This window comes from Schistocerca piceifrons, chromosome 5 (assembly GCF_021461385.2).
Source record: "Schistocerca piceifrons isolate TAMUIC-IGC-003096 chromosome 5, iqSchPice1.1, whole genome shotgun sequence".
NCBI lineage: Eukaryota > Metazoa > Arthropoda > Insecta > Orthoptera > Acrididae > Schistocerca > Schistocerca piceifrons.
In genome coordinates, this window is record NC_060142.1 from 696,480,071 (window position 1) to 696,505,409 (window position 25,339).

The 25,339-nt window shown below is 36.8% G+C and overlaps 1 protein-coding gene across 3 annotated transcripts in view; it reads left to right on the forward strand.

Moving 5' to 3' along the window:
• The first annotated feature begins 726 nt into the window (after positions 1–726).
• The window catches only part of LOC124798357 (dTTP/UTP pyrophosphatase), a 102,386-nt gene continuing 77,773 nt past the window's right edge, over positions 727–25,339 (forward strand). Inside the window, exon 1 of one of the 3 annotated variants that reach the window (XM_047261721.1) lies at positions 727–828. The gene's annotated coding sequence lies outside the window, so the exon portion shown is untranslated. Of the gene's footprint in view, positions 829–882; positions 1,132–25,339 lie in introns of those variants that run through there. The other 2 variants (XM_047261720.1, XM_047261719.1) reach the window with 2 other exon arrangements.

Here is a 25,339-nt window from a genome sequence, read left to right on the forward strand (position 1 = left end):
CTTTTGTGCAACCCACAACGCCTTCATATATCATTTGCAAGATTTCCATACACTCTCGCTTGCTAAACGCAAACTATTAGCTTTCTCTAGAGATTGTAGTTTCCGTGTTATTCAAGAAAAACGTACAAAAGTGACCTTCAAAACGCGTTTTCCTTGAATAACTAGAAAACCAAGGCCTCCAGCGAGAACGTATCCTGCTACAAAATGTAAGTACCTTACATTTCCTACAGAAAGGTCATGTTCATTTTTTCTGTAGGACCAATAGTTGGCACTTAGCGAGCAAGAGGATATGAAAATCTCGAACGTGGTTTTTGAAGGCATTGCGGATTGCATAAAACATATATGCAGGGGCAGCTGAATCACCATGTATGTCTATGTTACGAGTCCCCTGCCATTAATAAAATTTCATTTGAATATTTTTCGCCCTCTAGGTAGAGCAGGCTGTTCAAGTAGAAAAAAGAGTTTGGGACTTTTCAACCAATTACATGCGAGCTGGTAGTGGGACAGCGTTTGACTTACAACCAAGGTAAATCCCTCGACTCAGAACTGGGAGTTGGGGACCATACTAATTTAATTCTGGAACAAAATTTGTATGTGAAAGTCTATTTGTTTGTAAATATGAAATGTCAGATATATTATTTGGACCATATTTTCAATGCAACTGACAAAGAACCTATGGTCCTTTAAGAAAAGTATCTCTCACACTATTTCATGTTGAACCATACTACGCCCTCTTGCAACTAGCAGAAAACTTGGCCATGTAACGATCTCGAAATAAATGATTGTCGATACACCTATCTGCGCAGAACAGCGACGAACAACTTGGAGGTAAGAACTTTGGCTTATACACTTCAACTCCAAGTCGATACTGCAAGTGCAAGAAAGAGGATGCGATTTGCGAGAAAATACGTTGTATGAATCAAGTCCACTACAATTCGTAAAACTATATAAATGAGAATAAAGTTACTTGTTTGAGTTTCTGTCCTAACGTAATCTGTCATAAAACTTGTTATGCGATTGATGATGAACTATGGCAAATAGGGTTTGGTATCAGAGCGCATGGTCTAAAGTGGCTGTGATAACTCAGGATTCTGAAAGTTCTTGTTCCTATAATTGGAAAGTAAGTCAATGGTTAGCACCTTCACTGATTTTTTTTTCCCAGCATATGTGTAACTTTATAAATTCCTAGGTAGTATTGAAAATGATTAACAAGTGTTTGATACGTAAGTCAGCCTATCAAGCCTAGGTCGTTGTCAGTTACGCGTTTTAGCATGTGCTAGCTGTTGCACATTACGACATGAGACATACATGACAGTAATGCGTAATAATAGCTCATGTGGCAGATCACGTATTGTGAATATCTACGGTGACTTGTAGCGATGTTGAAAATAACTCAGCAATAACATTAATAGGCCTAATTGAGTGTAAAGCTGTTGAATAATTACAGCAAACTTTTTCTGCTACTATTCTTCCTCGATTTCTGTTGAGAAAATCCTGTGCTACCCTAGAAGACATTTAATCTTAAATACACGTAGAATAGCCACTTTATCAATTCGTATATTCTTTGCCTATTTCCATTATAGTTGTCTGATTTCCCACACATGATCTTGCTAATATTAATAAAATAGTCAAATCCATGAGATTTAACATGTTTCATCATAATATTAATTTTCCCAAAGGATACAAACATCATTTCATCGTCCAGTGAGGTAACATTGCATTTTATTTTCTTGGACAAAGACAAAATGTAGAATTACTGTGTAGATATGTAGTTTTCTTATCGCCAGCTTTTTGGTCATAACACACGAAGAAAATGCAGACTTTTAATAAGTGAAGTACCTTACTATGTGATCCGGCTAACTTTTTAGTTCAGGTGTATAATACAAACGGCATGGAGAAAACTGGGTTAAGTGTGGTACAGGACACCCCCCCCCCCCCCCACACACACACACCACCACCACCACCACCACCACCACCACCACCACCACCACCAAAATCTGGGTTGTGGTGACAGATTACTCTGTAGCACAGCCAGAGGTCTAGGTTAGGTTGAAAGTTAGCAATTTTGTTGTGAGTTGAGGAGGCCAATGAATGTTAAATCCAAATAAAGATTGTGATAAGTAATAAATTGGCCACTAGTGAAACGTAATGTTTATGTCTGCACCATGCTGAAAAATGCAAGGGTTTCCTATACGTAACTTTTTACGGAAACAAAGTATTCTTGTTAAATTGGTTACAGAAATATAAATTGGGCTAACAGACACACAAAAGGCATTTGCAATAGTTATAACTGCAGTAGTAAGCTTGAAAGGCAAGCACATGTTTATGTGACACGTTTCAAGTTCTTTCATTTTCCTCTACCACATGCTGTATAATGCTTGCCTGATGGTTCTGAATATTTTATACTACTTAATCCACATACCACATTTTTTACCTGGTTTTATTTTAGTCTGGTAATTATTCATCTAAAATGTAGAGGTCTTATTTTGGGATGATGGCATAAATACTTCAGTTTTGGTGACTGATAAATATGCAGCTTCTACTGTCTTAGATACCATTTGCAGCACTTGGCTTTTTACTACTGTTTTTCCATCATAACGTGAAGATGATGATCACACTGACAAACTGCACCCTGGGAATAAATTGAGCATGGAATGGGAGATTTAAAGTGTAGAGTTGTACAAGATTTGGCATTGGGTCTGTGTCTGTTTTTGAAATGGGAAAAAACAATTCTCTTAAGTCTTTAAAGGAACATTCAGATTCTATTGTTTGTGATGACAAGAAGATACTAAACGAAGGTTCAAATTCAACCATAAAATACGCACCCCAAATTATTGATGAACAGGGCTAAAACTGGCTGGAAGCAATCAGTCTGCATGTCACAAAGATGTAACATGCAGTTATGTACAATTAACACTAGACTTGCTTACCACCAAGAGACAGACATTAATGTTCATACACTTAAGTGAAACTTTTGTGTAAAATTCCTTGGGGCCCAGCTCGATAACACACTGAAATGCCAACATATAGATTAATGTGTATATAAGTTCCATAAGAATTTTTTACACTTTTTGAAACTCTTATGATGTGACTTTAAGACCAGGGTACTAGCTGAATTTATATACTTTCACTCCATGTTGTTGTGTGGAGTTATCATCTGGAACCATACAGTTCAAGTGTTGAACACACATTTAGTAAAAGCAAGCAAAAAGAACATGGTGCAAAGGAGAAACCATAATTTTTGTAGAGACCTATTTAAGACATTCAGCATTTCTGTGAAATCAAAAGATATCTAAATTGTAATTAATGTGGCTAATAGTAAACTTGTTGCTTCAAGTGAAATTCTTTAGATTCAAGGATTCAATATTTGTGCTAGCTGCAATACAACAGCAATGCACCATTGGAACATCTGTTTAATCCACCAATGGTAAAAAATTGGGCTTCCTTAACAGGTCAAAAGCTGATGATGGGTTTCTCTCAGTTTGCTATTCAACAAATTGTGTTCCATAATATGCAAAGCAAAAGCTAATATCTGTGTTCAGTAGTGCATTTTTTGTTGCTTGACAGTCAGGTAAATGAAAATTTATTCAGCCAGTTAATTATGAGATTGTGTTAGATTATGAACAACTTACAACAAATTTTTGGAAAGAAGTAACAGTATTTTAAGCTTTGTGGCTCTGTAGCGCCCTCTAAATATTTATAGTCTGTAAAGACGTCACAGACTGAAATTACCCTCCCGACCTTGAGACAAATCTCCTGTGCCTTCTTTCTCCAGTCACCTATCAACTCCTACATATTCACTATCCAGCCACATCATGACTCAGTGCCATCCCAGACAGGATCAAATGACTCACATTCTCTGCCATGGTTTCAATCACCTCTCATTGTGTCCTGAAATGAGGAATTTCCCACCTACTATCTTTCCCACCCCTCACACTGTATATTCTGCTGCCCACTGACCTGTACAATATCCTTGTACATCGCTACTCTGCTCCCAACCCCTTGCCTGCAATAGACTTAGATCCAAGACCTGTCCCACAAATCCTCCCACCACGATCTGCTCCAGTACAGTCGCAGGGATCTCCTATGCGATCAGAGGCAGGGCTGCCTGCGAAAGCAGTCACGTGCTCTACAATCAGATTTGCAACCTCTGTGCTGCTCTCTACATGGGCCTAACAACTAGCAAACTGTCTGTCCACATAAATGACCACTGACAATCTGTGGCCCAGACACAGCTGGACCACCTAGTTGCTGAACATGCTGCCCAACACAATGTGCTTCAGCTCAGTGACTGCTCCACAGCCTGCACCATCTGGATACTGCCTACCAACACCAACTTATCTGAATTGCTCAGATGGGATCTCTCCCAGAAACATACCCTATGTTCCTGAAGGCCCCCTAGGCTCAAGCTTCACTAGCTCCTGTCCTTCACCTACCTATCCCCTTCCCAGCTCCCAGTCCAGCTCTACATAGCCTTCTATTCCACCAGTGCACCCACTAGTTGTTTTCCTCTTCTCTGGTTTTCTGCCCTTCCCCCTGCCCTCAAACATTCTGACGAACACTTAGCAGCCCTCCCCTGTTCCCACCATGTCCCTGCAAGCTCCAGCAAGCAGCACTACACCTTCCGCTGTCTCTACAATGCTATTACCTTCCTCCCCATCCCAGCCTCCCCCTTACCTCCATCACCCATGCCAGATTGTATCTCGCATAAGGCACAGTTATGGTCCACAGTCTGCTGGCCTCAGCAGCCAGAGACAGTGGCTGTGTGTGTATGCGCGCACGCATATGAGAGAGTGGGGGGCCAAAGAGAGAGAGAGAGAACACAAACGTTTGACTGAAAGCACTCTTTTCATTGTGCCATTCTGTGACTCAACATTCCTCTATTGGTGTATAGCAACTTGTCCTTTTATGAATATCCACTTTACTGATGATTACACTATATTTTTTACAGATATTTAGATTTTTTGCGTGTTTTATCATTTTTCTGTCTAGTCTACAAGTATATGGCCACACAAAATATCTTCCCATCTTCTTCTGGTGGTCTTCCAGTTTGGTTATCTTCAGCTGTTGATGAGTAACTCCACAACTTGTCATGACTTGTAGAACATTCTTTTCGAGCTGTGGTTTGTTGACTCTTCACCATATGAGGACGTATTATTTCTTGTCCTAATTCCTTGAGGAAAATTCTCCTTTAATCAGATCTGTTTTCCTCATAGTTGAGAAGTTCCTTTGAAAATGTGGGCACTCCATCCATTACATTTGTTCATCAGTGAGAAGGTTATCTTCTTGACTGTCTATTGCATCTGCATGTGCCTTATGGTTAAGAGAATCAACTCCTGATTTATTATTATTATTATTATTATTATTATTATTGTTGTTGTTGTTATTATTATTATTATTATTATTATTATTGTGTGTGTCTGGAATCTATTGGATCACACAAAGCTATTAGGCGTCTGTTTTTGGAGTTTCCAAGCAGCTCTCCCCCTCCCCCCCCTCTCCCCCCCCCCCCCACCTCTCTCTCTTTTCCAAGTCTTACTTCCTATTTGCTGTTTTTTTTTGTCTGTATAGGCTTCTTTTGAAAATGTTTGATGGACTTTTCTAAATTCTTATTGACCTGCTGGATCCATGGTACAGTTTGGAGTTTTTCTCTTTATGCAGCAATTTTGTGACTGAGCCTTCTTGTTGGGAATCTGTGGATATGCCCCTAAAATATTAATCTTCTTTTTCTGATGTTTACAATGAGATTTGATAGTTTCTTTTTGGGTTGTAGTGTGTACCCACCTTCTGTTCATTTGGGGCCAAGTATCACAGAAATTTGCATTCTTCTTTTCTGTGAAGTGTAAGTGATTTGCTAGCATATGAGACTTCAGGTGCAACTTTCTTATGGTGCATGATTTTTGGGTTGCAGATTTTTACCCTATGCGCTCCTAAAGTTTTGGCATTGAATTTTCTCTGTCATTTTCCCTGCCCCTATAGGTTCAAGGATTTCACCTACATACTGGAGGTATGGAACTCTTCTGATTTGTCCATATTTTTTGATCAGTTTTTAGCAGATTTACATGTTTTTTTTGTAAGTATATTTGAAAGCCAGCTCTTTTAGTACATACATTCAGAGCCTGTACCTGTTTAGTTGCTGTTGTCTCATTGTCTGCTAGTATTGCCAGATCATCTGTGAAAGTTAGGCAGGAAATTTGGATCTTGTTTTTATGTCTTGCTGGTTGTTTGGTTTGCAGTAGTTTCAGTTTTTAAGTTCTTTCTCCCACTCCTGGATGACTTTGTCCAAAACCAGGTGTGTGTGTGTGTGTGTGTGTGTGTGTGTGTGTGTGTGTAATAGTAGTAGTAGTAGTAGTAGTGGTGGTAAGATTTTATTGTCATTAAGCTTACAGAAGCAATAGACAACATCAAATTACAAAGTATAAACAAAGTTATATGCAGGAGTTATAAGTACAATATTACAATAGTTTTATAAATAGTCAATAGACAGGAGATAAAATATATAAAGTGAGGTAGTACAACCAAATCAATCAGAATGTACCAGTACAAAATACAGGAAAAGGTCAGAATACCAAGACAGGAAAACATATTATATACAAAGAAATATTACATCAGATTATAGTAACTGCCCTTTGCAACTGTGCAGAGAAAAATAGAATAATGCTTATTACTAGCTACTAACAAATAGGTAACTAGAACTGCTAATGAAATAATTAATATAGTATATCAGGAGCAGCTAAAGTTTATAATATTATTTGTTTTTGATTGCAATCAAGAAATTCATCAAGGGAATAAAAAGGATGCTCAACTAGCCACTCATACAGTTTTGGCTTGATCTTTTCAATAGGACAATCGAATTTACAAAGAGAAACTTTATTGCAACATTTGGAACCTATTACATGATAGCTTTTTAAAGACTTGTTAAATGTTGAAAAGGTACATCAATGCGTTTCCTGTTTCTCGTATTATACGAATGTATATTTTGTCTTAATTTCTGGTTTGGTAAATTGTTCATGGTATGTAGAACAACAGTGTGTGTGTGTGTGTGTGTGTGTGTGTGTGTGTGTGTGTGTGTGTGTGTGTGTGTATATATATATATATATATATATATATATATATATATATATATATATATATATATATATATATAATGGAAGGAAACATTCCACGTGGGAAAAATTATATATAAAAACAAAGATGAGGTGACTTACCGAACAAAAGCGCTGGCAGGTCGATAGACACACAAACAAACACAAACACACACACAAAATTCAAGCTTTCGCAACAAACTGTTGCCTCATCAGGAAAGAGGTAAGGAGAGGGGAAGACGAAAGGAAGTGGGTTTTAAAGGAGAGGGTAAGGAGTCATTCCAATCCCGGGAGCGGAAAGACTTACCTTAGGGGGAAAAAAGGACAGGTATACACTCGCACACACGCACATCTTTGTTTTTTTATATATATATATATATATATATATATATATATATATATATATATATATATATATATATATATATATATATTAACAACAGTCATAACTTTAAGTTTCACAAACAGTGGCTTGCAGGAATCTAGTCTACCAGAATCAGTGATAATTTTTTTTTTTTGCAGTAGAAGAATATCAGGTACATGGCTACAGTTTCCCCATAATAGTAAACCATAAGAAATAATACTTTGAAAGAAGGCAAAATATGCTGATCTAACATACTGATCTGATACACAACCTTTTGACCTTCTCATCAAATAGATTACTCTAGAAAGCCTAGCAGATATATAGTTAATATGGTAATTCCAATTAAGTTTACTATCTAAATATATACCAAGAAATTTAATATTATTTGAAACATTCAGAAATAAGGTATCTCTTAAGCTGAAAAACATGAACTGTGTTTTATTTTCTTTTAATAAAAAACTGTTTGCTCTGAACCATTTTGATGCTTCACTGATGGTATTTTCTGTTATATTTTTTAACAATTCAATGTCAGAGTCATTGTTGATAAAGGTTGTATCATCAGCATATAAGATTGAATGGGAACTTACATTAGATGGTAAATCATTAATCATAATCAGAAAAAGCAATGGGCCAAGCACTGAGCCCTGAGGCATACCACACAGGACATCGTCTACATTGGATCTATCTTCATTAATCCAAACAGTCTGTTTACGGTGCTCCAAAAAACCTAAGAATACCCAAGCCACTGTGTTGAAAACCTAAAATCTCTAATTTATGCAGAAGTAACTTGTGGTTCACACAATCAAATGCTTTACTCAGATCACAAAAGATGACCAGAGCAAACTCCTTATCTTCAAATACCTGGAGAACCTTTTTAACGCGCGAATCAATAGCATGAGTGGTCGATCTATTTTTCCTAAAACCAAATTGCTCATTGGAAATAATAGAATTATTATCTAGAAAGTTACACATTTGGTTATACATAAGTTTCTAATGCTTTAGAAAAAACAGGAGTGAGGGATATGGGGCGGTAACTAGATGAACATTTCCCATCTCCATTCTTATACACAGGAACAACTCTACATAACTTCAGTACATTGGGGAAAATTGCCTGTGTCAGACACTAATTTATAACATAACTTAGAGGGCCAACAATGCATTCAATAACATTTTTCAATATCTTATAGGATATGCCGTATATATCAGCACTGCTTGAAGACTTAGACTAATTTACATTACAAATATTTAAAACCTCCTGCTGTGTCTCTTCAGAGGACACAAAATTATGTCTGTCATGCCTAAACCCCAAATTACAATTTTCCATCATTTGAGCAGCAGTTTCCGTGGGTTTAATGATATTTTTCTGAATATCCCTGACTGACTGTATACAGAAATTGTTAAAATCATTTGCTGAGACAGCTACCTCCTTTAGTTTGTTATTTTTGGCGACTGAGTTTATTATATTCCAAGATTTTTTACATTTATTTTTTGATGCCTCGATACTTATAGTGTTTTGTTGTTTTTTTGCTCAATAATAGCTGCCCTATATTTTTTCTTAGCTTCTGCAAAGAAAAATTTGGATTGCTGAATATTAATCTTTTTATTTAGATCGAAAAACAACATAACTTTATTCTTTAAATTGGCTAATTCGGGAGTAAGCCACTCTTTATTTCTCTTTTTGATTTTAGATTCACTGGCGGTCAATTAAATTTTACATTTTCTTTGCGGAATAGTCATTTCAAACAAAGTATTGAATATTGAAAACAATTTCTCAAAAACACAATCAGCTGACAAATGTTTCATTTTAGCAAACATACCAAACCAATTGAAGAAACTAAGCTGGGATCTAAAATTAAACAATTTTGTGTCATCTATAGGTCTTGTTACAACTAATTTGGACTTATGAGATGTATTGTGGGTTACAAAAGAATTTTCAAAAGTGAGAAATACACCACCATGATCAGAAAAGGGAAAGTTGACTACACCACATGAAAAAGTTGATCTTAAGTAGTTTGTTAGGATGTTATCAAGACAGGCCAAGCCTCTGGTTGGTTTGGTATTGTGGTAGACAAAGTTAAATTGCCTAAGTAAATTTTTAAATTCTTGTACACTGGGTTTATCTTCCGTGACATCAAAGTCAGCATTTAGCCCCCACCCCCCCAATTAGTATCTCATAGTTTTTCCTCTTGTTACCATTAAAAAACTCTAATAATTCCTCCAATTTTTCAACAAACAAAGAGGGATCACCATCTGGGGATCTGTACAGAGATGAAAGTACTAACTTTGTGTCATTTATGCATATTCCTGATACCTCAAAATCAAATTCCTTACACAGAGAACTCACATCTAGCTTGCTACTATAACCCAGCAAAGAGTTTTTAACGTAGACTGCAGTACCACCGTGTATACACTTATCCCTGCCTGCAGAAGTTACTAATCAGTTTAAAGTCATCAAATTGAATAAAGCAAATATCATCATATTTACACCAATGCTCATTAACACATCACATCAAACTGATTTTCTAAGGCAAATTCATTCAATATTAGGGATTTACTACTCAGCCTGAGACTGTGGTTATTTTGTGAGGAATTAGAATCGGCACTGATATTACTATTCACTGCTAAATCAATGCGCTTGGTTAGACTAAAAAAGTACTATCAGAGTGTACAGGGTTGTTAACATTGTATTCTAAGGCTATTGCATTATGGTACTTAGCTTGATTCAGACATAATTTTTCTACTATGTCGACAGTAACATCTGAGACAAATCTTTTACCTAACCTATTTAGGTGAAAACCATGAGATGTATGAAACCTCCTACCAATGTTGTTGAGGTCAAAGAAAGTGACATTCTTAAAGCGTTTACACATCTTAAACATTTCCTGGTTAGGCTTCTTCACCTCTTGATTGATGGCTGACCATATAGGTAGATCATACCGTGTTGGAACAGAAAAAACACAGATAAGTTTGGCACTCCGAAGATCTTGCAGCCTGTCTCCAGTGAAGAGATAAGATTTGCCTTTCATTTCTCACCACATCGTTTGTTCCCGCCAGCAGTACAGTAACGTCGAGGTTTGACTTGACACTTCCCGCAGCAACATTGAGGTTGCTTTCTCCCTTATTCCAGCATACACATTCCTACCTTGGCTATCAGCATGAATTTGAATGTTTACGGATCTTCTAGGCCTAGGTACAAACTTTCTGGGGACTTGTTTAGTAGTCTTTGTTGTTGGCTTCAGTTGTAGGTTAGACCTTGAATTGGTTTGGTTGCAGACTGGGGTTATGCTCTCTGCCCCATCGATAGCTTCCAAAATACCATACTTATTTGAAAGGGTTAGATCACGTTTCGGGTTTTTCTGGTTATTAACAAATTTTGTGCTGTTTTTTAAAGGCACAATATTCCACTGTTCTACATGACTAGTATCAGGCCTGTTTCTAAGCGGCGGCAAGTTGGCGTCGATATTAGGCCTATAATCTATTTCTAATGATTCACTATTAACCAATCTTTTACGTAATTTCTGGTCGCTCTGCTCACAGCATTCTTTGAGTCATCTAATTTCTTCACACAGTAATTCGTTTTCTTCTCTCAGTTGCTGAAGAATAGCATCAGTATCACAGGAATTTGCATTCTTCTTTTAGGATCTCTTTAGGTTATCTTTTCTGTGAAGTGTAAGTGATTTGCTAGCATATGAAACTTCAGGTGCAACTTTCTTATAGTGCATGATTTTTGTATTGCAGATTTTTACACTATGCTCTCCTAAAGTTTTGGCACTGAATTTTTTCTGTCATTTTCCCTGCCCCTATAGGTTCAACGATTTCACCTACATACTGGAGGTATGGAACTCTTCTGATTTGTCCATATTTTTTGATCAGTTTTTAGCAGATTTACATGTTTTTTTTGTAAGTATATTTGAAAGCCAGCTCTTTTAGTACATACTTTCAGAGCCTGTACCTGTTTAGTTGCTGTTGTCTCATTGTCTGCTAATATTGCCAGATCACCTGTGAAAGTTAGGCAGGAAATTTGGATCTTATTTTTCTCTTGCTAGTTGTTTGGTTTGCAGTAGTTTCGGTTTTTAAGTTCTTTCTCCCACTCCTGGATGACTTTGTCCAAAACCAGGTTAAAGATGAAAGGGGTCAAAATGTCACTCTGCTGAATCGGAGGTTGTGTGTGTGTGTGTGTGTGTGTGTGTGTGTGTGTGTGTGTGTGTTTGTTTTAGGGTTCTTTGAGGCCGATAAAAAGGGAGCGATGGACTCGTACACCTTCTTCAATTCCACAAAGGAGCATATGATTGGGTTATACCTGAGCATTTTGTATTTTAATAGTGTTTTTAAACTGAATATTTGTTTGCAACTACAGCCAGCACAGTGTGCATGAACTCTTTGGAGGAAGAATGCTGACATAATTTTGTAAATAACTTGCAGATGATTATTAAAATCTATTTTGCACATAAACTACGGTTATCAAATTGTCTTCAGAACAATTTGATAAGGATAAAACTTCTCTGGTCTTAAACGTTGTCATTTCTGGTAGAATTACCTTGTTGTTTATCTCTAAGTTTGCATTGCTGTAATCTTTTGCTCCAATATTTCTTCAAATAATGGAATCCTTGGGGAAGAAATTATGATTTAATGTTTGTTGAGGTTATTCCCAATGACTTTGATAGTGTCCTTACTGTAGTAGAAGCAACAGTGATTTGTGTTCTCTGAGCAGAGTCCAAAAAAATGCATTCATTTCCTCAGGTGCAATATCCTGCCAATTTTTTCCTTGATACATGGAATGTGTCTACATTCTAAATTAGTATAGTGAATGATCTCTTCTAGCATTGTTTGTGAGATAAAATAGTCCCTACATTCTTAGTGACAGGTACATTACCAGTTACTGGTTCAAGTTGAATTTTCATAGTATTGTGGACTCAAATACTGCAGTGTGGTGGCGGTGTTTTATTCTGATGAGCTCCATCATGAAAAATACGGAAATCAGTACTTCTGTTGTTTGTAATCACTTGAAATGCTAGAAGACACAGATTCAATATCCTAGAGGCTGTCAGTATCTGAATCGCTGCCATCTTACCACTCAAAAAGATCTTCATCTTCAAGCCATTGAGGAACTATTGATTCAAAATTCTGATCACTTTGGTTACTTCAGATGATGATCTAGATGATTTCGTCTCAAATCATACAGATCAAGAGTGAATGTGTCACATCACTATTTCAAAGTTTACTGAAAAAATATATGTTGAAGTTGTACATGATACCTCTCAAAGCTGACAATATTTTGATTTTCTGATGATTTGCTAAAATGCAACACATCTCTCTAAATGAGAGTATTCGTGAACATGTAGTAACAAAAGGAAATTTGAAAAATTGTAATAAAGAAACCGAAAGTTGTAGAGGTCTGAGTTTATTTTCAATCAATACTTTATTCCCAATACTATGAGACATTATTAATACCTTCACAGTTCTGAGCTTTTCATTTTTATTTTTTTGGAAAAATAAACTGTGAAATTTGTAACTTTTTTGCGGATTTCTATATTATGTTTTGAAAATATGAATAGTCACAGGAATTAACTGTCTTGAGACATGATAATGTGGAAGAACATTATTATTATTATTGTTATTCTTTACTTTCTCAGACGTTAAGTCTGGTTAAAAATGGAAAGTGACGCGGACCTTGATCAAGCGTCACTTCCTTTTAACTGTATGGTATGTGTTATATTGCATTTAGGAACTTTCGGGTAATTGAACATGTATCAATAATTACTGATTTCTGTAGTTGTATATATAAGTTTGGATGTAGCTGTATTGCATTGATGTACTGGTGGATATTGTGTGGTATGACTCCTGTAGTTGATAGTATAATTGGTATAATGTCAACTTTATCCTGATGCCACATATCCTTGACTTCCTCAGCCAGTTGGATGTATTTTTCAATTTTTTCTCCTGTTTTCTTCTGTATATTTGTTGTATTGGGTATGGATATTTCGATTAGTTGTGTTAATTTCCTCTTTTTATTGGTGAGTATGATGTCAGGTTTGTTATGTGGTGTTGTTTTATCTGTTATAATGGTTCTGTTCCAGTATAATTTGAATTCATCATTCTCCAGTACACTTTGTGGTGCATACTTGTATGTGGGAACGTGTTGTTTTATAAGTTTATGTTGTAAGGCAAGCTGTTGATGTATTATTTTTGCTACATTGTCATGTCTTCTGGGGTATTCTGTATTTGCTAGTATTGTACATCCGCTTGTGATGTGATCTACTGTTTCTATTTGTTGTTTGCAAAGTCTGCATTTATCTGTTGTGGTATTGGGATCTTTAATAATATGCTTGCTGTAATATCTGGTGTTTATTATTTGATCCTGTATTGCAATCATGAATCCTTCCGTCTCACTGTATATATTGCCTTTTCTTAGCCATGTGTTGGATGCGTCTTGATCGATGTGTGGCTGTGTTAAATGATACGGGTGCTTGCCATGTAGTGTTTTCTTTTTCCAATTTATTTCCTTCGTGTCTGTTGATGTTATGTGATCTAAAGGGTTGTAGAAGTGGTTATGAAATTGCAATGGTGTAGCCGATGTATTTATATGAGTGATTGCTTTGTGTATTTTGCTAGTTTCTGCTCGTTCTATAAAGAATTTTCTTAAATTGTCTACCTGTCCATAATGTAGGTTTTTTTATGTCGATAAATCCCCTTCCTCCTTCATTTCTGCTTAATGTGAATCTTTCAGTTGCTGAATGTATGTGATGTATTCTATATTTGTGGCATTGTGATCGTGTAAGTGTATTGAGCACTTCTAGGTCTGTGTTACTCCATTTCACTACTCCAAATGAGTAGGTCAATATTGGTATAGCATAAGTATTTATAGCTTTTGTCTTGTTTCTTGCTGTCAATTCTGTTTTCAGTATTTTTGTTAGTCTTTGTCTATATTTTTCTTTTAGTTCTTCTTTAATATTTGTATTATCTATTCCTATTTTTTGTCTGTATCCTAGATATTTATAGGCATCTGTTTTTTCCATCACTTCTGTGCAGTCGCTGTGGTTATCCAGTATGTAATCTTCTTGTTTAGTGTGTTTTCCCTTGACTATGCTATTTTTCTTACATTTGTCTGTTCCAAAAGCCATATTTATATCATTGCTGAATTCTTCTGTTATCTTTAGTAATTGGTTGAGTTGTTGATTTGTTGCTGCCAGTAGTTTTAGATCATCCATGTATAGCAAATGTGTGATTTTGTGTGGGTATGTTCCAGTAATATTGTATCCATAATTTGTATTATTTAGCATGTTGGATAGTGGGTTCAGGGCAAGGCAGAACCAGAAAGGACTTAATGAGTCTCCTTGGTAAATTCCACGCTTAATCTGTATTGGCTGTGATGTGATATTATTTGAATTTGTTTGGATATTAAGCGTGGTTTTCCAATTTTTCATTACTATGTTTAGGAACTGTATCAATTTAGGATCTACTTTGTATATTTCCAATATTTGTAGTAACCATGAGTGGGGTACACTATCAAAAGCTTTTTGGTAATCAATGTATGCATAGTGTAGTGACCTTTGTTTAGTTTTAGCTTGATATGTCACCTCTACATCTATTATCAGTTGCTCTTTACATCCTCGTGTTCCTTTGCAGCAGCCTTTTTGTTCTTCATTTATAATTTTGTTCTGTGTTGTATGTGTCATTAATTTCTGTGTAATGACTGAAGTTAATATTTTGTATATTGTTGGTAGGCATGTTATGGGGCGATATTTTGCTGGGTTTGCTGTGTCTGCTTGATCTTTAGGTTTCAGATAAGTTATTCCATGTGTAAGTGTATCAGGGAATGTGTATGGGTCTGCAGTGTAACTGTTAAATAATTTATATATCCCACGTGGAATGTTTCCCTCTATTATATTGTTAAATAATTTAGTTAGATGTGAATGTGTTGAGGTGAACTTCTTTAGCCAGAAATTTGCTATTTTATCTTTTCCAGGGGCTTTCCAATTGTGAGTAGAATTAATTGCTTGGGTGACTTCATGTTTCAAAATTATCACTTCAGGCATTTGTGGTATCGTCTTGTATGTGTCTGTTTCTGCTTGTATCCACCGTGCATGCCTGTTATGTTGTACCGGGTTTGACCATATGTTGCTCCAGAAGTGTTCCATGTTTGTTATGTTTGGTGGATTGTCTATTGTCTGGTAAAATTTCTTTTGGTTTGTGTTGAATGTTTGGTTTTGTTTCCTTCTATTTTCACTTTTTTTGTATCTTCTAAGTTGTTTGGTCAATGCTTGTAATTTCTGTTTCTTTTCATCTAATTGCTCTATCGCTTCTTCTTGTGAGATTTTACCTAACCTTTTTCGTTTTTTTTCTGACATTTCATTTCTTATAAATTGTGTTAGCTGTCCGATGTCCTTTCTCAGTTTTTCTATTCTGATCTGTAGCCTGTGTTGCCATGCTGGTTTTGTGGGTTTCTTCTGTGTGTTGGTTGGTTCTGATCTCTGCCTAGTGTGTATATTTAGTGTAGTGAGTGCTCCTATATAAACCAGTAGTTGTAACTCTTCCATAGTTGTGTTTTCATTTATTTTGTTGTGTATGATTGTGTTGATAGTTTTTATTGTTGTTTCGACTTGTGGGTTATTTGGCGGTCTTTGCAAGAATGGTCTAATGTCTGTATTTGTGTCTTTGTATTCTATATATGTTAGCTGAAATTTTTCTTTTATATCTAACGTGTGTCACTTCGTGTTCTATTTGTGCTTGTTCTGGTGGCTATCTTAAGATTTCGTTTTCCTCTGATTGTTTATTTGATGCCTGTTGTTCTTTGTTTGTTTGCTCTGGGATGTTTGAGTCCATTACTGTATTTTCTTCTTCTTCTGATTGCACGTTATTTTGTTCCAGTATTTGTTGTACTTGTTGTTTGATGTTTTCTAATTCTGACTGGGGTATCCTGTTATTTTTTATTATTACACGGATCTGATCAGCTAGTCGTTGTTCTGTTAAAAATTTTAATTCTGGGTATCTGGTAATAAATGTTGTGTATACTTGTGATCTGTATCCAGTTGTGTTGGTTCCTAGGTTTATTGCTTGGTAATAACAGAACATGAGGTGTTGATTAACTTCATCTGACCATCTCATCCTCTGTCTTTGTTTTCCTTCTAGGGTGGTTGCAGGAAGCATATCCTGCAAAACACCTCTATTTGGATTTAAATCATTTTCCAGTTGGCTAGCAGTGTCGTTACCATTGTGGGCGGGCATAGGGTTCAAGCGTCGTCCCCGACCATGACGGCACTTGTCCGAGGCTTCTTTAGTTCTGTCCTGAACCAACTAATCACACTAAAAGGGGGGTTAGCCCTATTAGTGGTTTGTTCTTTTCGTCGCCTTTTACGAGTGGCAGAACATACCGGAGGCCTATTCTTTTCCCGGGCCTCCACGGGGTTTATTATTATTATTATTATTATTATTATTTCCCTTTCCTGTCTCAGACGTTACGTCTGGTTAAAAATGGAAAGTGACGCGGACCTTGATCAAGTGTAACTTCCTTTTAACTGTACGGTATATGTTACGTTGCATTTCGGAACTTTCGGGTAATTGAACATGTATCAATAATTACAGATTTCTGTAGTTGTATATATACGGTTGGATGTAGCTGTATTGTGCTGATGTACTGGTGGATATTGTGTGGTATGACTCCTGTAGTTGATAGTACAATTGGTATAATGTTATTATTATTATTATTATTATTATTATTATTATTATTTACATTTTATGGCCTTCATTGGACCATTCTAGCCATCTTTATACAAAGAATTTTTCAGTTTCCTGTCAGCCCAGTACTTCTTCATTCTCTTGGATCTCATCCTTCTTTCTTCATCCGAAATCCGAAATCACCCTTCCTATTGTCTGTTTGTTGATTCTCTTTTGCAGACTGATTTGTTTGTCTATGAGTTTCCTGATTTTGTGAGTTTTGTTTCGTAGGTCTTCCAATGTAATCTGTAGCTCATCCATATCTTCCTTGATTTCTGTAATCCGCTTAATGTTGCACTTACTATTCCACAATTTTTCTACTATTCTCCTGATGATCCTGTTCTCTGGTGTTCTGATGAGGTGTCTAAAAAAATAAAATGCTTTTCTTCCTGATTGTACTCATTACCAGTTCTATTTGCTTGTAGACTGTTTCATTTGTAGCCACTCTCCAGTCTCCATCTTTCTGGTACGATTTGTTGATGCACGTTCTGATAATTCTTCTCTCTATTTTGAGTATTTTGTCTATTTGTGCAGTGTTAGTTGTTTTGAAGATGGTTTCACTAGTGTAAGTTATTTCTGGTTGAGTGACTGTTTTGTAGTGTTTTAATCTTGTTGCTATTGACAGGCTTTTTTGTTGTAGGTGTTCTTGGTGATATATTTTGTTATAGTCAATTTGATATTCTGTTATACCATGTTGGCTTTTCATGGAGGTTATATGTTATGATTTCTCTCAGATATTTAAATTTATCTACAATTTTGATTTCTTGGTTTGCAGTGGCAATTTTGTTTATGAGTGATGGGTCAGTTAACATGAATGACTGTTTTTTCAAAGGATATTCCAAGACCAATTTTCTGTGCTATTTCCTGTAGTGAGATAACTTGTTGTTTGGTTTCCTGAATACTATTGGACAAGACAGTAAGGTCATCAGCGAATCCTAGGCAATTTAAACTTATGTTTAAATTATGTCATACTTACATTTAAACTTATGTTAAAACTGTCTTGGATTTGTTGATGACCTGGCAGTATTCAGGAAGCCAAACAGCAAGTTAATGTCACTACAGGAAATAGCACAGAAAATGGGTAGTGGAATATTCTTTGAAAAAACAGTCATCATGTTTAAACTGTCAAAGTATTCATATATAAAGATGAAAGAAACTGAAACTTTTTGGGTTGTTTGGAAAATGTTTTCTCCAAAACCTTCATCCTAAATGTTTTAAAAATTTCATGGTACATTAGTTGGTCATTGTACTTAGTGAATGCTATCAGACTAGGCAATACTTGTCTGTACAATATGTGAGAAATTTTTTAGGTAGATCTAGCTCTACTTGCAAGGTCAGAATCTCATGGATGCTTAAATATTTAAATTGATCGTTGATTTTAAGTAAATGTCATTCAAAACTGGTATTTCTGAAACAAAATACTTTACAACATTATAAGTTAGTGGGAAAACAATTCATAATTTTATTAGAAAGCATTTTATAACAAAAATGAGACATAGAATACTTATACCCATTTTTTATGATATTCACAAATTATTATAGTTTCTGTCATGATTTTCCTATTTCATGACTTTCCATGAATTAAAATTGCCTTCAATGTAACAATCAACACTGCACTGTTGAAAAGAGTTCATTTTTTTCCCCAACTGCTCATTGAACTTGTATAGCCAAGCTGAAATTGTAGACGGACAAAGATGATCCAACAACAGCAGTACTTGGGAAATGGGAGCTGCACACTGATCTTTTGATGATGGCCATTTGAAATCATTAGCAGGACCATGAGGTGTCATAAAGGAGATGATTATGTCTTGCAGGTCATGAGAGAGACTTATCTATGGTCTCTGCATTTCACACACAGTAACAGGCTGCACCATTCTTGCAATGTGTGTGCCACTCTGGGATGCAAACCAGTAGTTACTTGATTGAATTCCTACCACAGGCTTCACAGTAGACCACTCTTCCCCTTTTTTAATGGAATTCCCGTAAGGAGTACTTTCATTTAGAATTAAGTTTCATGTTTGTTACTAATGTCGATATGGTGTGTAAAAATCCATTAGCATCTCTTATAGCATCATCAGCTTCATGCTGGAGATTAAATTTTGTTGCAAGATGTTTACAGAGGCCTTCTGCCCTGTCATATGCACTTTTTCCATGGACTATTGCTGTAAATAACCATTTTTTGTTTTAATCCCTGCACTGCAGTGTTGGCAAAGCTCATATAGCTAAAAACGGTTCTTAAAATGAGATGTTGCACCCTCAGTCACACACACATGTTTAATAAATGCCTCTAGATGCTGTTTCATCAATTATCATTCTGACAGCGTAGCATGCATGTGTACTGTCATGAACGAGATCATCACTGACAATAGCAAAACAGTGTGATGTTCCTAGGAAGTAACACATGTGAATATTGATACCTGTGATATGTGCCAGTGGTAACTTTGAATTTTGTTCTGCATAGCAACAGACCAGTTCTCAGCAAAGTCAAAATGAAGACCTAATGTGTCAGTATTCTGGGATGTGGCTGATTTTACTTCTGCTATGGCCAGTCTGTTAATCCTCTTGATATGATGGTGAGCTATTCCCTTCATGGACAAAAACCTAACCTCTTTAACAAAGTTCTCTGGCTGTACTATCTTCTTTACCAACCCTCCTCCCTCCTACAATGCATAGTTGTATCATTGGCAGAATCCTGAAAGTGTAATGCTTCGTCAATCATCACTTCAGCACCAGGACACAGTGCACACTCCTGCAATCAACAAATACCTTGCAGCTCTTGACGTATACACAAAAGCATCAGGTCCATATCCGTGTACTTCTTTCCTGTGTCACTGCTTATGATGAAAAAATACAAGTTTCAAATTAGTGCAGTAAATACATGTGGATACTTCCTTCACTGGCTGGTATTTTACCCATTTTAGTCGTAAGGAGTAGAATTTTGTGAGACCAATTTTTAAATTTGGTTTCTGATTTTTCATTACAAGATATGCTTTTCCTATTAATCTTATCATACACTGTGTTATGAAAAGTATCGAGACACCTGGCTGAAAATGACTTAGAAGTTCGTGGTGCCGTCCATCGGTAATGTTGGAATTCAGTATGGTGTTGTCCCCCCACTTATAGCCTTGATGACAGCTTCCACTCTTGCAGGCATACGTTCAATCAGATGCTTGGGGAATGGCAGCCTATTCTTCATGGAGTGCTGCACTGGGGAAAGGTATCGATGTCGGTCGGTGAGACCTGGCACAAAGTCGGCGTTCCAAAACACCCCAAAGGTGTTCTATAGGATACAGTTAAGGACTGTGCAGGCCAGTCCATTATAGGGATGGTATTGTCATGTAACCACTCTACCACAGGCCGTGCATTATGAACAGGTGCTCAATCGTGTTGAAAGATGTAATCGCCTGCTTAAAACATCATAGTACGCTTGTGCTATGATAGTACCATGCAAAACAACAAGGAGTGCCAGCCACCTCCATGAAAAACACGACCACATCATAACACCTCCGCCTCCAAATTTTACTGTTGCCACTACACACGCTGGCAGATGACGTTCATCGGGTATTCACTGTACCCACACCCTGCCATCAGATCGCCACTTTGTGTACCATGATTCATCACTCTACACAATGTTTTTCCACTGTTCAATAGTCCCTCCACACAACATTTTTCCACTGTTCAATCGTCCAATATTTACGCTCCTTGCACCAAGTGAGGCATAGTTTGGCATTTACCGGCATGGTGTGTGGCTTATGAGCAGCTGTTTGACCATGAAATACAAGTTTTCTCACCTCCTGCCTAGCTGTTATAGTACTTGCAGTGTATCCTGATGTAGTTTGCAATTCGTGTATGATGGTCTGGATAGATGTCTGGCTATTATACATTAGGACCCTCTTCAATTGCCGGCGGTTTCTGTCAGTCAACAGACGAGGTCGGCCTGTACGCTCTTTTGTTGTACGTGTCCCTTCACGTTTCCACTTCATTATCAAGTCAGAAACAGTGGATCGATAGATGTTTAGGAGTGTGGAAATCTCGTGTACAGATGTATGACACAAGTGACCCCCAATCACCTGACTACATTCGAAGTCCATGAGTTCCGTGGAGCGCCCCATTCTGCTCTCTCATGATGTCTAATGGCTAGTGAGGTCGCTGATATTGAGTACCTGGCAGTAGGTGGGAGCTCAGTGCACCTAATGTGAAAAACATATGTTTTGAGGGTGTCTGGATACTTTTGATCACATAGTGTATCTCTTTTTACCTTTTTCACTATTTTCACTAAAGAGATAACATCATCCTGGTTAGGACTTTGCCTTCTGCAATCTTTGTCATCACTTAGGTAATATTCCAGAGCAACTGTAAGCGTATCATCTTGCAGTCGATGCCCACAGTAAGAATCTGGACATGTGCCAGTGGCTTTCTCATTCTTTATTTTATGAGCTTTTGAAAGTGGGTGTGTATTTCTGTATCTGCTGCTTAGAGTAGCTTCCTGGTGTCAGTGACACTAAATGTACCTTCTCAGTACAGGTGGCTGCTGAGACATCCGTATTTAGGTTCTGAAACCACACTTATATTTTGTGCACATATTACTATCTTCAGGTTCTGCACCTAGTGCATCTACATTATACACTTTACAAAATTTTGAAGATGTTGCTTGCCTAAAACTTGTTTCAATTTCTCCCACTTTTTTTCATACAGTTTTCTTCTTGTGTTTCTTACCTTTCCTGGATGTTTGAGGGGGGGGGGGGGGGATATAGTAGGGGCTACAGCAGAAATGCTAACATTCAGTGCATTAATAGTTTCACACCCAGGAAAATAAACATCACCACTATCTTCTTCAGTTTCACATTCGGGTGATGCTGATCGTTCATATGGGTTGTCACTAAATTTCTTCTTGTAGTGAGTGTAGCAATTCCTGCACAATGGATGTGATGCTAATACATTACTTGAGGACCAATATATTTCTGCAGTACCTCTGACTGATTTCCAACAACTGTGAAGTGTTTTTTTCACTTTCCTTAAACACCACTTCTTGTGTTTTTTCTCATAGTCCACACATATCACTCTTTCACTACTGTATTTCCCCACGGACATTGTATTGAACAAAAAGTTCTAACACAAAACGTGATGCAGAATTATTTATGTGCAACTTCTCACTCGTTTGTTATAAACAGAAGAGCATTGGAAACAGTGTTGCCAACATGCATATTTTACACTAGAAATTCAGTGATGCAAAATACCAAAATGTTGAAAAATTTTCAACACTTTACACACAAAAATATTGCCCACTGTGTTTGCACTGACTACCAACACATTATCCAAACAATAATTTGTGTAATTCTCAAAAGTTTTCTGATGGGGTTTTCGAGCAAATAATTGATAAAAACTTGTAAAAATGCAATTTTTTACATTTTTAGTAATAAATAGTTATATAATACAAATAGCTGGAGCAGAGAAGATACTGTTTATAATTACATCAGTAGTATCTGGTAATGTGACAGAAAAGGCAGTGTTTTGTGACTTTCCAAATTAGAAAGAAAATTAGGTGGAAAAATTAACTTAAATTTCATGTTTTAGCCTTAAATTTTGTAAGTTAAAGGAAGACCATAAGTGTGCGGATGTCAACTATATTTCAGCACACTGAGAGGGAGCTTTAATGCAAAACATCTGTCAGGTCTCCAATACTTTTGGTTTGTAAGTTATATTTTTTTGTTCTCTACTCTTTTAAGAGTTATTTACAACACATACGTTTTTCAAAGAACCATGCCATTTACAAAACTTAAGATAAAATGAAAATAGTATATTTTGTTTCTGACAGATAATGTATAATCCATGCTGTAAGTAGTAAACGAGAAAAGTATCTTGCCTGATTTTCTGTTTATGTAATTAAATTTATGCTCAACTGAAACAATTATGGCATAAAGAAATACACATACGTTCCTAAGGAATACGCAGCTGTAGCTTTTGCAGTACTTCTGATTTTTCAGTGTGGAGTATAGATGTGCCAAACTGTTATTAGTAATCTTGGCAACATAATTACCATTCAGACCAAATATAAGCAAACTTTTTGAAAGATGGCTTGTTTGCTAAGGTGTCTAAAAGATGCCTGCCATGCATTTGATGTATAGTACTACAAAATTAGTAAAGAAGTATAGTTAAGCGGACTTGGGCCAAATAATGTTTTAATTAAAGGAGGTTTGCAGGGTCCAAAGACTGCTGTTGTTCATCCAAGGGTTAACTGTGATCAGATCTTCTCTAAATTGTGTTCCACCTCTGACATAAATACATCATCCCCCATCCTTTAAGGTAATTCTAAAGTAGCATCTTGCACATTCATATGATGCTAGCACTATTGCTGTACTATAATTCGGTTTCAAGCTGGTGCACTTTATTTCTAATAGACTGCTCATTCTCAGCAAATTTCTGTGGCGTTTGTGCACTCTTGTGTGGTACATCCTATCTTTTGTGTACATGTTGAAGGAATCTCTAAACTGACTGAGATGCCTGTAGTTACTGGGGAGGGTAGCCTGGTGTCGTGAGGTATATATATATAAAAAAAAAAGGCCAAGTCATCCTACGTGCGACAACAGGTATTTGACCATGTACATCCCCTCACCCACCCGCTATACCCTCACTAATTACCTCTACCAATCTCCCTTCCCCAGTCCTGATGAGGAGCAGACCATGCATAGTGTAGCTCCATCTTCTGTTACACCCCATCAGCAGCAGTGCAATGTGTGCCCAATCAGCAGTCAGCAGTAGCATCCCCACCACATTGAATTGCCATACAGCACTGCCAAGACAAGACTGATCATGCTGTCGGAACAGCTAAATTGTGCTCACAGGAGTGCTACCACTGACGCATGCTATCTTACTCACCTATGTTGTACACCCTGTCCATATCCAAGCTGTTGCCTGCCTCACCCACCTTCATCAAGTGATCATCATTCATCAAATCTTTCCCCAAAGCTGATTTGACTGAGCTGTCAGCTTCAAAATGCGTGTGAACTGAGACTCCTCCCCTAACTTTTCTTGTGACTGAGGTCCTCCACAACAGACATAACTACTACCTAGCAGCAGTACTCTTCTTCCTGACATTTGTATTTTTTCTCTCCTTTCTACCCACAGGTAAAGTCTGCTGCACATTTCCTATTTCTATGCCATGTCTTATTATATTTAGTGACATTAATATGCGGAGCACTCTCAGCTCTGTGCCTGATACCCTCTTCAGTTCTTTACTGTCCTTCACAATAGTGTCCTTGGAACTCAGTGATAAAGTCCAGTGTCTGGGAAGCTTTATTATTGTGTTTAAGACACCGTCTCTTCTCATATGTTGAATGGCATGGATAATTGCATCCCTTCCAGGAAGGGTACACAAAGTACATACCTAGTTTTTTTTCCAAATTTGAAAATAAAGTTTGTTAGACTTTTGACTGGACTTCAAGGAGTGTAAGGTAACACTACGGGCAAGCATTGCCATGGAGTATAAATGGCCCAGTCCTAGGAAAATGAATTCAGGTTTTGTGCAGTTATTTTGCACAGTTTTTACCTGAAACTGTAATAATAAATTATTGTCCGTCATACTGAAATCTTGAGGATCATAAGCAAGGGTAATAAGTTTTTACACTCTGATTAAACTTTTTAGAGGTTTTTTTGTTGTGAGGAAGCTGGTTCATGGCACTCACTGGATTGTAATTCCAACTCTGACTCAATATTTCTAGTTCATGTTGCATCATCAGTGACAGTTTGATAGAATTATTCACCTTTAATATAGAACCTTGTTTCAGCAAGCCTCAAATGCCCTATTTCTGCTTCTGTTCAGCAGTCAGCTAATGTATGACCATTGTGCAGATATTTCTCTTTTGTTTCAATCATTTACCAAAATCCTGAGTACTGACAATTGTCTCAAAAAATTGTCATGTTTATACAACAATCTTCTTTGAAAGCATCTCTCATAAGTTGCACACTTTGATCATCTGCTGTTATTTTCATTTTCATTAACTGAATTTGATTTAGGAGACAATTAAGAAATAGGTACTAAACTGAAATATATCATACTTCTCTTGACTCTTGAAGGTGATTCACCTGAAGGATAACACAATACTGCAATTACACTTGAAAATACCAAGAAAGTGCACAATATGGTCTCCCCCACCTCCCTCCCCCACCCACTACAGTG